General features: G+C 39.2%; 1 long non-coding RNA gene and 1 other non-coding gene across 2 annotated transcripts in view; both read right to left on the reverse strand.

The window, feature by feature from the left end:
* LOC113256233 (uncharacterized) overlaps positions 1-15,697 on the reverse strand; it is a 194,873-nt gene that overhangs the window by 124,038 nt on the left and 55,138 nt on the right. The gene's annotated exons all lie outside the window — the stretch shown is intronic.
* On the reverse strand, positions 472-578 carry LOC113256472 (U6 spliceosomal RNA). Its single transcript, XR_003316682.1, has one exon. It is a non-coding gene; the product is annotated as a U6 spliceosomal RNA (small nuclear RNA).

The raw sequence follows: 15,697 nt of genomic DNA on the forward strand, positions 1-15,697 counted from the left end.
TAAGTTTGGAAGCTTTTAGTCTAACTTTTACACAGTGAGGTGGAAGAGAGCCTCCTTCTGGTCAATTACATAGAAGAGAATTTTGGTTTTCACCGAAAGTTCTTTGCCTGTTTTACAGCTGAAATTGCAACCAGCTTCTCTTATTGAAAAAAGATGCTGCGGTATTAATACAAGAAGAGCAAAGAAAATAATCACTCCGAACGACCTCAGGAGAAATGTGCCCAAACATACATGCACTTCAAAGTAAAGGAAGTTCTGCCCTGTTTCCACCACTGAATAATCATTTTACACAATAGTCAAATTCCAAAGAAAACACAGCCTACACATTAAATATGTTCTCAAATTATCAGTAGACTTAGGACAAATCCTATAAGCTAAATAATTTGCAAGTGAATTTTTAAGTGACCTTTTCTTTATTAAAATATTCATTAATTTAACATAGTCTTGATGTAGACCTCTAACATATTTTTTAGAAACAAGGAACGCTTCACAAATTTGTGTGTCATCCTTGTGCAAGGGCCATGCTCATCTTTAATGTATCGTTTCAATTTTAGTATATGTGCTGCCGAAGCAAGCACTAGACTTTAATGTTTATTATAATAAATGTACTATAGGAGCATAAATTCTGATTCATATATTTTAATTTACAAATCCATCAGTTTGATTAATGGAGCCATTTTTCTCTCCAATCATGTTAAATTACATCCACAGCCAAATCCCTGAAGTAAATTATGAGCTCATTCAGGAAACAACCTGCCAAGAGAGTATTTGGCACACAGTAGGCAGTCAATAAATATTGAAAACGATAAACATTTATTCTACCAAAGCATACATAGCAGTATAGATTTTTAACTGCGTGTAAACTCTTCAATTGAAATGTTAACAACAGTCCAGTCAGTCCCTCATCCAACACACCTGAGAGTTGCTTTGCCTTCCATTAATTGAAATGCATTCAGAAGAGAGACGTTAATTAATATTAATCAAGCCTACCAGGAAAGTAAGGCAGTGCTATTGCCAATGTGTCCTGAGACCACAGAATAATGATTTTAGAGTCACCACATTTTGTTCCCTCAGTTTTTGCTGATATTTAGTTGCATGTGATCATGTAGAAATAATCACTGCTCGAGAAAAATCAGGGTGGGTGGGGTTCAGGTGTGTCCTTTTCCATACTCTGGGAAGGCTTCCTCAATTCCCATTCACAGAATTGTGAATATTGAATGGGGGTTTGCCCTGTACCGGGTGCTGTACTAGGCACTAGATATACATAAGTGAAATGAGATGTGGTCCCTGTCCTCAAGAAGCTTGTAATCTAGTCCACGTAAGTTGAAACTCCTAAGTGCAACAAAATATTGCAAGTGCTGAGACAGAAGAACGAGAACACGAAGGGACAAGAGGTCAGTGTGGAGTCATGTCTAGGGAAGAGAAGCTAGAAGAAATTCTCCCATTGTACATGACGCACCAGTTCCCTGCTGTGAAAGGCATCTGAATGACTACCTATAGCTCTCACAGGGAGATGGAATGTTAAGGAAAATCAAGACCCCGGCAACAACCTGGGAAGGACTCACAGAATCACAGCATAGTTTGCAACAGGCCGGCCCTCAAACAACAGGATTTGCCTAAGAGCAAATACCAGAATGTCCTTTCCTGCTGGGTGCCACACAGGGACACACCTACACACCCTGATATACTTACTGCCTTACGTCGTACATAATTTTTCACCTTGGCTTTCATTCACCAACCTTAGGAATAAGCAAGGACTTGGAACCCTGACTCACCAGGGCCAAAGCCCTCCATTTTCCCTACGCAGTTCTCCAAAGAGATTTGCATGTCCTGTGTCAATAGGACTCCTGGAGGTTTATTTAGAATTCCCAAATTAATCTGAGTTCAAGAGGCCAATGAGCTCCCTCTTTCACCTGAAGGCCGTCCCCAGGCAGCTATGAGCATTAGCGGGTGGGCATGTCATCTCCAGCAAGGACTCTGCCTCCTACTTCTTCCTTGGCACCCTCCAGAGCTCCTGCTACAGTGCCTCACAGGTAGTTCATTAGATGATTGGTAATAACGAGGATGATAAACAACAAACACAGAAACTCTCCAAAGATGACCTGAATGGTAAAATCCCAAGATTTTGCCATGTGTTAGAAGCTATGTATGGTTGGTGCACAGGATAACCTATTTAATACATTCTGTGGGTTTTATATTCCCATTCTCTCTTCCTCCACGGTGTCGTAAATAATAGAGGGTATGCTCTCATGTGTGTTCCTGATTTGTGCTACCCAAGAAGAAAAACAGGCTCCTGTTGATGCCAAATCAGGCATTTTATCTGCCGAACATAAGCCACCATATGGAGGAGGCTCTACCCAAGGCCTGCCTGGGTGAAGTCCAAGTCATTGTGAGACCTGATGTCCAATTTATCCAGGGTTCTGATTCACCAAGTAATGCCCCACGGTGCTGCCTTACATGCCCGGCCTGTGTTAGTAAAGCCAGGCTCGAGAGCCCTAACCCGTGGTCAGGAAGCAGAGGGAAGCCCTTGATCCCATTGGGAGGCCACAGTTCTGTGGCTTGCACCCTCTTCTGGACCCATAAAGCTTCTATTTGTTGCAAGAACATTTATTTGGAAAATTCAGGGACAAAGGGCTTGTTTGCTTTAAGAAAAGCAAAGAACAAGCTCAATAATTTATGGGAAGTTTTATTTGATTACTGGGTCAGTGGTTTAATTTTGCATATGTTCTCATGAACGTAACCGCTGTGTTTCATGTGAGGATCGTCTTGTAAACTAAATGCGCTGGCAGAGCAAAGTCAGTGTGCAGCACCCAAGACATTAGGGAAATTGGCAGCCATGAGAAACACCTGCAATGCTTTCCTCCCCAGCTTCACCGCTAACCACCAGCAAAGGCACACTCTTGCTCAACTGCTCTCCTCTGCAGTGATGAGCTCTTCTGTTGACCAATCACCTTCTGGCTCAATTTCCATATGAAGTACAACCTGAAAGTTATGAGAGCGCTTACCCTCGAGTTATTTTGTTGAAGAAAATATTATCTAACTTAGTAATCAGTTTCTCGTGTCTCATGTACTCCTAATCAATGGCAAATTAATAACAAAAAGAGAAATTCTGTGCGTTGTGTGCATTGCGTGTTCACACACGCATAGGTTGACACACTTTGTTCTAGGGGCCAAGAGCTACACACTAAAGTGTACTTACAGGAACTTCACAGCCTTGTATATTTACGTTTATCCTACTAGGGACAGGAGATGCAACAGTGCAGACAATTCCCATCTGCAGTTGCCATTATGATGCAAGTGGGTGTTGTCATTAATCTCAAGAGAGCCTATTTGGTTTTTGTAAGCAATCCTCACCCTGGGATTCTCTAATGTGGTTATCAAAGAGTTAAGCACTTCCTGGCTGCAGCTACCATGTGTGATTAGAACCTACCAGATGACATTGTACTGGGCATATTCCCTTTAATCCCTTTCCCATATTGCTGAAACCTTGCAGGACATATATTTTTATCCCTATTTTATAGATCGGGAAACTGAACTTCAGGGAAGTTTAAAAGTGGAAAAGATGATATGTAAACCTAAATTAGCCTGACTCCAAGGTCAAGCTTTTTCCACTACATGCATAGCCACTGACTTTATACACTCCTAGGATTATAGCCAGCCACACACCCTTATTTTCTAAGCCCTGCTTTTCTGAGCAGTTGATACTCTTGAGAGACAAATGCTATACATATGGCTTTCCAGCTAGAAGTATCACAGTCATTTACCCACTCTGCTGAGCTAAGGCCCAGAGAGTATCCCTCCAACCCCCTGAGATATCAAGAGAGTAGGAACAAGGTTTATGGAACACCACACAAATAAAGCTTCTCTCAACCACTCCTAAGAAAAAGCTGATGTGCGTCATTCACTCAACAAATATTTACTGAGGGACCCTCTGGGCCAGGCACTGTATTATGTGCTGGACTTAAAATACTGAGTAAGAGAGCCCACTCTCAAAACGCTGGCAGTATTAGGGAGACAGGTGAGCAAAACAACAATTTCTATGTAGAGTGATTAAAAACTACTATTGAAACAAGCATGAGATTATTAGACGCAGAGCAAAGGCAACCACTTGTTGCGGAGTGTTTAGAACAACTTCCAGGGGACCAATAGCATCCCAGAAGAGTTGTAAAGAACAAACAATTGGTGAGCCTGGCCACTGAAGTGAGGCAGTTAGTTTACCAGGCAGAAAGGACAGGATACACACAGACCTAAAAGTGAGAGGGAACCTGCATGTTCCAAATCCTGCAAGGTCTCCCGTGTTGCTGGAGGGGGTAAGAATAGAACATGATGACACTGGACAATTAGAACAGAACTCTATCCTAGAGGGAACATATTCCCTGAATAAAGAGTTATGATTTTGATCTCTTAGCCATTCAAAGAGAGCCTCAAGGAGCTAGAACCACTGCTCACCTAACCCATCTTAGGAATAAAACACTATTCTTGTAAGATTTTTCCCTTTGTGCTCCTCGCTCAGCCCTGAAGAGTGATTGTGGTGTTTTTCCTCTTGGCAGTGACATGAATACCCATGAGAGAACTGGAGGGAACAAAGCAGGGGAGGGCTGGTGCCAAAGAGGGTGTCATTCATTCATTCATTGGTCCATTCGTTGGTTCCGTCATTCACTTAACCCAGGCAATACAGCAATAACGGTTTAAAGCAGGGGTTGCCAGTCTATGACCTGTTAAGTCAAATGTGGCCTATCACCTATTTTTGTAAATAAAGTTTTATTGGAACATAGCTATGTGTGTTCATTTATGCATTGTCTGTGACTGCCTTCACACTAAAAGAGCGGAGCTAGTTTGTTGTAACAGAGACAGTATGGACCACGAAGCTGAAAATATTTACTATCTGGCCCTTTACAGCAAAAGTCTGCTAACCCCTGCTTAGTTGATTTAAATACCAATTCTACCATTTGGGCTCTGAACCTCAGTTTCCTCTTCCCTGAGGCAGAGATGATAGTAATGGTGTTACCTAATAGATTTTCTGTGAGGATTAGATCATTTTTATGTGCAAAGTACCCAGAACAAAGTAAGCACTGAATAAATATTAGTTGTTGATGTTTTTTATTCCTTTACCAATATTGCAGGAACAGCTGAGAAATTGGACAAGGACTACACTGAACATTTTATCCAGCCTCCATGGCTGCTGAGCTATTTGAAATGTCTGTTACATGGGCACATAGAGAATAGGGTATCCAGGTGTGGACTATGCAGGAAGAGTTAAAGGCTGGGTATACACATTTGGGAGTTAATCACATATGATATATTTAAGGCCACAGACCTGGATGGAATCACTGGAAAAAGCATATGTGGAAAGTAGAGGAGGGCCAGACACCAAATCCCGTTGAGGTTTGTGATCATAAATTTAAAGTTAGCCTAGTAAGCACTGTTACATTTCCTTCCAGCTACATTCAGTTGTACTGACGCAGTGATGGAATAGGAACAAAGTTGAATTTACTCAAGGCTGGAATTCTCCCAGACAAAAACAGTAGGAGGAGTGGGGCAAATGAGCTGGATATGTATACATGGAAATTCCTTAACAATAGATTGAGACATTTTAACCTAGTAAAGATGGATGTTGGCCAGTGAGATAAGAGAAGAGTCAGTGGACTGGGGTTCCCAATGGTGTCCAAGAATTACTGGAGTGGAGTTCTCTCACTTACTTACACTAGAGTAAGTGAACTGGAGAGATAAGAAGACATGGTCAAAGAATAAACAGAAATAGCGACGGTGAGAAATTTAACAAACTAATGGCTAAAATCCATAATGCATTGGCGGTGTGATGGGGAGAAAAGCAGATTACTGTAAAAAGAGGGGGGCAAAGTATATAGCCTAATTCCATGTGCTTCAAAGACCAGAGGGATTAAAGAGGAAATGCAAGTAATGGTATAAAAGCAGTCTTAAAGAAAAAGGTGAGCACCTACCCCAAATAACTTCAGTTTAGTTGCTTAACCAAGAGAGAAACGCTTACATAGTAGAGGCTGCGTGTAAATAATGTAGAGTACATTACTAAGGCAGCATTAGCTGCTGTAAGAAATAGGTAAAACCCAAATGCTCAGCGGCTTAACTCAATAGAATTTTACTTCTTGCTCAATAAACTCAATAGAAATGATCTCTTGGAAGAGGAAGGGCTCTTTTCCATGGAGTTGTTCAAATACTCAAGTAGATGGAGACTCTCCATTCTCAGCATGTGGTTTCTCAGGCTGCCATGGGTATTGATGTCAAAACAGTAAGAGAGAGGGATGAGCATTGCATTATGGGCCAGGCCTGGAAGTGGCCAACATCATTTTCTACCATCTAGTAATGGGGCTAGGAATGGAGTGTGTATTTTGTGTACAGAAATAAAAGGAAATAAATTTGGTGACTTGCAGTAGAAGTCTAGGGAACAGTTTAGCCAGGATACTTTTGCGCAAGTTTATCAGGAAAAAAAATAAATCATGGTATATTAAAAAATATCATGGACTCAGAAGTATTTGATTTAAAAATTTAGATTTTTTGGGGTGCCTGGGTGGCTTAGTGGGTTAAGCATCCAACTCTTGGTTTCAGCTCAGGTCACGATTTCAGGGTGATGAGATCAAGCCCCACGTGAGACTTCACGCTCAGCTCAGAGTCTGCTTGAGATTCTCTTTGCCCCTCTGCTCCTCCCCCTGCTCATTCTCTCTCAAATAAATAAATAAATAATAAAATCTTCAAAAAACTCAGCTTTATCATATATATGAACTTGAACAAGTCATGTAAACTTATTAATCCTTATTTATAAAATTGTAATAGTAGTTCTCTTGTCTTAAAAGGTACTCAAAAATATCAAAATGGATATGATGTATTAATAATGTCTTATAAATTCTGAAGCACCGTATAAATGTTAACTATTATCATTACTAGTGAGAACATAAACTGATATCTGCCCCATTCTTGTTCCTTTAAGTTAACTACACATCCCTGTGCAAACTGGCATTATAATTCTGTAAAAAGCTGCTTCAAATACCTGCATTTCCTATCCAAAATCTTCATACATGCATTCCACTTGACCACCTAAGTTCTGACTTTTGGCAAACCCAACTTCCTACTTCTCCATTTTGGTATTTCCTTTTCTGTCTATCTGATAATATTGAGAACCGAGTTCTGGGTTTCCATCTTGTTTTGCCCTCTCACACATCTACAGGGCAAAATCCACACCTGTTAACTCCTATTCACAGAGAGTGTTCCACCTTCACAGCTCAATTTTCTATTGACTACCATTGTGCTTTTGAAAGACTCTTACATAGAGTTGCACAGTCTGTGTACTGAACAACCCTATAGGCCACTGTTCATATAGCTGACCACATTATTACAATGTTCTAGCAAATAGCAACAGATATCTATCAAGACAGTATTCCATCAGAGAGAAGTTATGTGTCTTGAAGAAAACATCCTTTTCCTAAATCACACTAAGGTACCACACAGACGTGTGATGGTCCCTTAGGTGAGGTCTAATCCTATCCAAAAGTGAAGGAGAGTCACGTGACCTGTCCCGTAAGATTAAGCACAAAACTCAAGAAGACTGAATCTAAAAGGCTCAGAACTGTGTCAGAGCCTTGTCTCTTGCAAACCATAGGTAAAAAAATATTTACCAGTTCCTAATGACATAGAATTGTTGATTAAAATAGCAACACAACAGTAAAACTTGTGTTGAAATTTGTTATCCATGTGCCTGTGTAGACTTCCTATCTTAATGGGCTTGTTCTTTAAAAAAAAAAAAAAAACAAAAAAAAAAACAACCTTGCTTGAAAGCCAAATCCAAATACTCCATTCCATCAGTTAAAGTAAAAATGATGAACCCAAGTGTCCATGCTTTTAGACCACAATCTTCTTATCTTCTAGACCATAATTTAGATTGATGAGTCTATATAACTAATGTCCAAAGATTCTCCCTGAGTTGAAAACCACAGGTAAAGGCAGAGATAAATATACACAGTACATAGTAGCCAAAATATCCATAACCTAAGAGGAATGCCCCAAGGTAAATAAATAAAGAACCTGCCTCAGCTTCTATCCATCTCAGTACATGTTAAGAAAATATAACTTTTTACACTATGCTAATCCATTTGCCTATGTACCCCCTTTCATCTCTGCCTATTCAGTCACATCCATCTTTAAAGACATAGTTCGAAATCCATATTCTTCTTAAAAAGATAAATACTGTACAACCCCACTTACATGAGGGATCTAAAGTAGTAAAATTCACAGATTCAGAAAGTAAAATGGTGGTTACCAGGGGCTAAGAGGAAGGGCGAAATGGGGAGTTGTTTAATAGTATAGGAGTTTCTGTTTTGCGTGACAAACCAGTCCTAGATATCTGTTTCACAGTAATGTGAACATACTTAACACTACTGACCATACACTTAAAAATAGTTAAGATAGCACATTTTATGTTATTTTTTACCACAATTCCAGACTTCAACTTACATTACAAAGCTGTAGTGATCAAAACAGTATGGTACTGGCACAAAAATAGACTCATAGATGAACAGAACAGCATAGAAAACCCAGAAATAAGCCCAGAACTATGATCAATGAGTCTTCCACAAAGCAGGAATGACTACCCAATGAGAAAAAAGACAGTCTCTTCAACAAATGGTGTTGGGAAAACCACATAGCTACATGCAAAAGAATTAAACTAGACCACTTTCTTACACCAAACACAGAAATAAATTCAAAATGGATTGAAGACTTAAATGTGAGACCTGAAACCATAAAAATCCTAGAAGAGGATTACAGGCAGTAACCTCTTTGATATCAGCCATAGCTGCTTCTTTCTAGATATGTTTCCCAAGGCAAGGGAAACAAAAGCAAAAATAAACTATTGGGACTTTATCAAAATAAAAAGCTGCTGCACAGCAAAGGAAACAATCAACAAAACTAAAAAGCAACTTACAGAATGGGAGAAGACATATCTGAGAAAGGGCTAGTTAGTATTCAAAACATATAAAGAACTTATAAAACCCCAAAGATGAAAAATCCAGTTAAAAATGGACAGAAGACATGAATATTTATCCAAAAAAGACATATAGTTGGCCAACAGACACATAAAAAGATGCCCAACATCACTGATCATTGGGGAAATGCAAATCAAAACAACAATGAGATCACTTCACACCTATCAGAGTGGCTAAAATCAACAACACAAGAAATAACAGGTGTTGGCAAGGATATGGAGAAAGGGGAACCCTCTTGAACTATTGGTGGGAATGCAGACTGGTGTAGCCACTCTAGAAATCAGTATGGAGGTTCCTCAAAAAGTTAAAAATAGAACTACCCTATGACCCAGCAAGTGCACTACTAGGTATCTACCCAAGAATAAAAAAATATGGAATTTAAGAAACAAAACAGAGGATCATAGGGGAAGAGAGGAAAAACTAAAACAAGCTGAAATCAGAGAGGGAGAAAACCATAAGAGACTCCTAACCAAAGGAAACAATCTGAGGGTTGCTGGAGGGGAGAGGGGTGGGGGATGAGTAACTGGGTGATGGACATTAAGGAGGATGTGTGATGTAATGAGCACTGGGTGCTCATATAAGACTGATGAGTCAATGAATTCTACCTCTGAAGCTAATAATACACTATATGTTAATTAACTGAATTCAAATAAAAAAAATAAGTCTGATGAATCACTGACCTCTACCTCTGAAACCAATAATACATTATATGTTGATTTAAAAAATAAATATAGTTAATTATAAATGTAAAAAAAAAGTACAAAAATACTAATTCAAAGGGATACATGTACCCTGATGTTTATAGCAGCGTTATCTACAATAGCCAAATTATGGAAGCAGCCCAACTATCCATTGATTGATGAATGAATAAAGATGTGGGAGATAACATATCTATATCTATACCTATATCTATAGATATAGATATCTATAGATATAGATATATATGTCTCATATATATATCTCATATATCTATACATATACATATAATGGAATACTACTCAGCCATAAAAAGAATGAAATCTTATCTTTTGCAATGATATGGATGGAGCTAGCATTATGCTAAGCAAAATAAATCAGAGAAAGATAAATACCATATGACTTTACTCATACGTGGAATTTACAAAACAAAACAAATGAACAAGGGGGAGGAAAGAGAGAGGCAAACCATAAAACAGAATCTTAACTATAAAGAACAAACTGAGGGTTGCTAAATGGAAGGTAGGTGGGGAGATGGGTTAAATGGATGATGGGGATTAAAGAGAGCACTTGGGATGAACACGGGGTGTTACTTGTAAGTGATGAAACACTAAATTCTGCACCTGAAACTAATATTAAACTGTATGTTAACTAACTGGAATTTAAGTAAAAACCTAAAAAATAAAGGAAAAGAAATAAATTTTTAAAATTCTACATTCTTCTGAAATCTTTTGTTAGCCTACTCTGCCTGAAATGACCCTGTCCTCTTCCCCAAAATTATTGTCTGTCCTGTTACTTATTGTTTAGTCATGTGTCTACTTGTAACAACTACTTTCATCTGAAACTGTTAACTTAGTATTTTTAATATAACAAGTTTTTATATATTCGAGCCTTTATGAGACAATGACAATGAAATTATTTTAAAATCAGTGTCTGCATCTTACGTTATATCCTCTCTGTGCCTAATAAGCACCTCCTGTTTCAACTCAGCTGAGTCATAGCAGGACCCACAAGATTTGGAGAGCCAAGGCTGAATCAGGATTCAACATCAAGGATAGTGTGGGAAACAGGGAAGAGTAAAAATCATCAGAGAAGGCCTTACTAGCCAGCAAGGACAATAAGCAGACGGTGGCTGCTTTCATTTGCTCATCCTTTTATTCAATAAGAGATTATTGAGTTCCTATGTGGAAGACACCATACTGGTTCTGTAGAATACAGGCTGATAAAATCTCTGCCCTTATGAATTTATAATCCAGCAGTTTCTGACTCCTTCTCCTAAGAAAAGCTGGGGGAGGAGTACCAGCCATGTTGGTCCTGGATCTCAGGGCTGAAAGCCAGATGTAGCAGAAACCCAAGGTGCACAGAAACACATGCAAGGGAAACAAGGAGAAAAATGAGAGAAGTTACATTGGTCATCAGGTAAAGAATAGAGTACAAATGCCAATATATGAGACAAACACAAAGGTAAAGTAAACGTAGTAATCGGGCAAGAATTAAGGACCAAGGCTAGACTAGGATAAAAATTAGAAGGACTTTGGCCATTGTCAGAAACAGGATACCCAGACTTCTCTCTTAATGCATGCATTTCCAATTTTAGTAGGTGGTTTCCCAACGGTTAAAGGCCCAGGGTCAGGCAAAGTGGAGAAGCAGAGTAAATCTACAAGCAATCAAATTAAAAATACTAAGTGCCATAGGCAGATGCCAACTATTATAAGATGGTGCAAGAGACCATATAATAACATAGCAGTTAGCACAACTCTCGATGTCAGAGTACCTCGGTTCAAATCACAACCGTGCCAGTTATTTGCTATGTAATATTGGGCAAAATAAGGATATGCCTCAGTTTTCTCATCTGTAAAACAGGAACAGTAGTTATACTGCTTTAAGGTGGTATGACAGGGATGAAAGGAGTCAATTCATGTAAAAGTTTGAAGAGAGTGCCTACCACATAGTAAGCTATCTAAAAGGGTTACCTATTATGAGTTAAAAGCATGAATGATCCCTACCAGATGTAAGGGCCAGAGTAAACTTTGTAGAGGAACTGGTATTTGAGTTCGTTCTTGAATGATAGGTACCACTGGAATGCATGGGAAGGGAGTGCAGGGGCAGGTCAAAGTGGCCCAAACTGTGTTTAAAGAAGAGAGGGAGAGAGAAAAAAAGAGAGAGAGAATGGTTGAAATATAGGGCATACGTTGGAGAATAATAGGAGATAGAACTAGAAAGGTGATTTCCACCCAGGTAAGATGAATGCCAGGGGAGGCATTTCAAACCTTATGCAGAACGCAGTGCAGAATCACTGTGGGATTATGAATAGGGGAGGGGTACAGTAAGAGAAGTGAGATGAATCTAGAAGCCCTTGACTGCATGGACTGTGTAGAGACTGAAAGCCACATGCCCAGATAAGAAGTACAAGTGCACAGGAAAGGTATGAAGGGTCAGAGAAGACTTAGATACAAAAGGCATCATTCAAACTCTGCAAAATGTAGAGCTGTAGGAAAGTATCTAGAAAAGAGAAATAAATCACATCTATAAAATACACAATCTATTCACATACCGAATACATGCCGTATGTATGTTCCACTGTGACAACATGAATCCTTGTTCACAACATTTTTTAATCTATGTGGATTGTTCATTTCTGTGCATATTCCTTAAGAAAGAATTCAAATTCTTCCAAAATATTATCTCAACCTGGATCCCCAACCTTCTCTCTCTCCAGCCCCAAAAGTACACCCTATGCTACAGCCAAATTGCATGGTTATTCCCAAACAGTAAAACAAAACAAAATAAAACATTGTAAATCATAAAGCACCATGAAAACTTCAGGATTTATTTATTATTTTCATATCTTTTGTTTTCTTCATTTTAGGCCTTCCCTCACCCAGTTTTCTCCCCCTGGAAGTCTTTTTAATTCCAACTACCAAATTTCTATCTAACCTTTGAGGCCCAGCTGAAACACTGCTTTCCTCATGAATCTGTCCTCCATCTCTCCAGCAGGGAATGATCTCTCTCTTGTCTGTTCTCTCAGCACTTGATATATTACTCTCGTATCACTATGATTTCATGCCAAATGCAATAAATGCTATCTGTGAACATGTCATAACTATGTCATTACTAATCGATTTGTTTTTCTTTTTTAGAGAGAGAGTGTATGTGTGTGAGCAGAGGTGGGGAGGGGTAGAGGGAGAGAGAGAATCTTTTTTTTTTTTTAAAGATTTTATTTATTTATTTGACACAGAGAGAGACAGCCAGCGAGAGAGGGAACACAAGCAGGGGGAGTGGGAGAGGAAGAAGCAGGCTCCCAGCATAGGAGCCTGATGTGGGGCTTGATCCCAGAACGCCGGGATCACACCCTGAGCTGAAGGCAGAGGCTTAAGGACTGAGCCACCCAGGTGCGAGGGAGAGAGAGAATCTTAAGCAGGCTCCATGCTGGGCATTGAGCCCAGCGTGGGGCTCGATCTCACGACCCTGAAATCATGACCTGAGCCAAAATCAAGAGTCGGAGGCTTTACCCACTGAGCCACCCAGGCGCACCCATTACTAATCAATTTTTTAAAATTGCATTAGTGCTTGAGAGTTTACAGACATGTCTCCTCTGTATATGTACAGAATAAACCAATCCTTTTAACCACTTGTTATTAAAAATAAACAAACAGGAAAATTATTATTATTCTCATTCTTTCCTGCTGACGAAAGAATAAATGAATCACCCAAGGTCACACCACACCAAGGGTTGAGCCCAGATCCAGGGAATTTGTTACCACATGTTCTCTCACCCACTAAGCTCCTCTTATACCCTCCCTATAGGAACTCTTGCCCCCCACACCTCCCAGGCTGTTCTCATGATGTGCTAGTACCACACCGATGAGTGGGATCTCTACTGCGGGCCATCCTCAAAGGCAGAGGCTCTGTCCCCTTTACTTTTTGAATTTCCAGGTAATCAGTACTCCACCTGCCATGGTAGACATTTCTGCTTTCCCAACACTCTCTGTCTCCAGCCCATTCATTACAGAGCCCCAGCAGCCAGGACCATCTTATCAGAGTTGCCGTCAAAATGAAGCCTATTTGCCACCCTGGATACAGGAAACATGAGGAATCATGTTGTCCACCTCAGAAGAGCAGACTGGACCAGACTGCACCAACCACTACTGACTTTATACAGTTTTCTTAGTACAATGCTCAGCAATACAATAGGTATTCTGCCCCGCGTCTATCCAGTGCAAGAAGGACAACAGAGGAGTCCACAGAATTTTACATGAATTTATAACATTTTGTGACTTTTACTTAAGCATCTTGCTTTTCCCATCACTCAGTTATAATAGATCATTTTTCATGTTTCATTTGCTAGCTTCTGAGCTAGACCAAAAGGGAAAATCTAGCAAAAGGGAAAAATGATTGAGTGGAAAATCTAGCAAAAGGGAAAAATGATTGAGTGGTACAAGGCACTAATTCATGAAGTATAACGTTTTTCTCTGCCAAATCCTTTCCCTTGTCAAATTTTTGCCGGAATCAATAGGTTATTTTTGGAATTGTTAAACATAGTACTGAATCAAGCAAATTATGCTACAAATAATATCACAAGTACTATTCAGAGAAAGAATACAATAGATGATTAAGTGCCTACAAGCAGTCTTCCTAGGATAATGTTTTCTAATGAATTATATGACGTGTATATTTAGGAAATGATTTTTTCCCTTCAGAGGAATGCTCCTTTATTGATTTAGGAAAAAATCCAAAAAATCCAAATGATGCCCCCACAAAGAGTCAAATTCTGGGTTTTCAAGTAAGTGTTTTCATTTAAATAACAAAGGTACAGGAAGAATAATATTCAATAATCTAATTTCATATTTTGAGGACTTTTCTCACTCTGATTTTCTTAAATCTTTACAGAAATCCAATGCTTCATTGCATCTTTATTTTAATCTTTATTGCTTTTTCTGGTTATAACAATAATGCATGCTACTATAAAAGTTCAAATATTTCAGAAAAGCATTACAGAGAAAGCAAAGAATCCTGCAATTACTCAGAATTACTGCACTTCTAAAGACTCTAACTATAGTTTCAAATTTTCTCAATCTGTTAACCCTCTCCTGATGTTTCGAGATCAGCCCAGTTCCTCCTTGCATGTTTCAGCCCTACCCTCTCCAGTTCATGTGCAAACATACCCCACAATTTAAAAAATATCCTTTGACCCTTCAGTATCTTCAACCCTTACAGTGGTCTCTCATTTCTTTCTCATCCGAACATCTCAGGAGTAAGTTTTATTCATTTCTCAGATCATTATGATCTGATTTCTTTCCCTTCTAGTCAATTAAAGCCATGAGATTCTAATGTCCAAATATAATAAACACATTTGTTATCTCAGAAATCCTCTCTCCAACTTTAACACTGCTAATCTCTCCCTCCTTAAAACATGTATCTCATTGGTTTGATTACATTTCTCTGTCCTGGTTCTCTTTCTGCTTCTCTGGTAATGCTCACTTGATCTGCTTTATTTTGCCATCTTCCCCTGCTTGTCATTCTTATGGTGATGCTTTGTCTTTGGTCCATTTTCCTTCTGGCTCTACATGAGCTGTCTCATCTGAGTTATCTAACTGATCTCAAGGTTTTTACAACTACCTATTACAGACTGATAACTCCCAAATCTTATTCATCTCCAGCCCCTCACAGTATCTTCAGGTTTCATACTCACATATGTGAGTGTTTCCCAAAGACACTTTTAAATTGACATTGTCCAGAGTGAATTCCTCATTGTCTCCCTGTTTCACCAATGCAAGAGACACCCCTCCTGCTGTCATCCATGTGTCAGACAGTGACACCATCATCCACCTGCTCACCCAAGTATGACCCCAGGCACTCATTTCTCCCTTTTTCTTCATTTTCCTTACAGACTTAACCATCCAAACATATTTTGAGTCTGTTCCCTTTTCTCTAATTTAGGCTCTATCCTTTCTCTTATACCATTTCACAGCACTAATTTTCTAGATCCC

This window comes from Ursus arctos, unplaced genomic scaffold (assembly GCF_023065955.2).
Source record: "Ursus arctos isolate Adak ecotype North America unplaced genomic scaffold, UrsArc2.0 scaffold_21, whole genome shotgun sequence".
Classification (NCBI taxonomy): Eukaryota; Metazoa; Chordata; class Mammalia; order Carnivora; family Ursidae; genus Ursus; species Ursus arctos.